Consider the following 539-nt stretch of genomic DNA (forward strand, 5'->3'; position numbering starts at 1 on the left):
GGAACTTGGAAGACTGAGGTAGGAGGATCATGAATAGAAGGAAACTGGGACTCTGTCAAGATAACACAAAAAAGGCTGGGCTGGAGCTACACTAGGTAGCAGAGCACTTGCCTGGAATGAGACCCTGGTTTCCACCCCCATCCCACAGAGGTCGTGGGTGGAAATGTCTCAGGGGTAGAGTACTTGCCTAACATGGCAGAAGTGCTGGGTTAAATCCTTATCACTGAATGCATGTCTAAGATCCCAGCACTCAGAGGACTGAAGCAGGAGGATTGCTTTGAGATTGATGGGGCCGGGGAGATGGCTCAGTAGAATAAGGGCCTGAGTTCAATCCCCGGTTCTGCAAAATAAGTAAATAAATAAATAAAATTTAAAAATGAGGTTGAGACCAACCTGGGTTACAGAGTGAGCTCAAGGCCAGCCTGAACTGCATAGTGAGACCCTTGTCTCAAAAAGACAAAAGAGGGCCCGGGAGATGGCTCAGTAGAATAAGCACTTGCCTGGCAAGCGCAAGGGCCTGAGTTCAATCCCTGGTTCTG

This window comes from Octodon degus, unplaced genomic scaffold, assembly GCF_000260255.1.
Source record: "Octodon degus isolate 3935 unplaced genomic scaffold, OctDeg1.0 scaffold00002, whole genome shotgun sequence".
NCBI lineage: Eukaryota > Metazoa > Chordata > Mammalia > Rodentia > Octodontidae > Octodon > Octodon degus.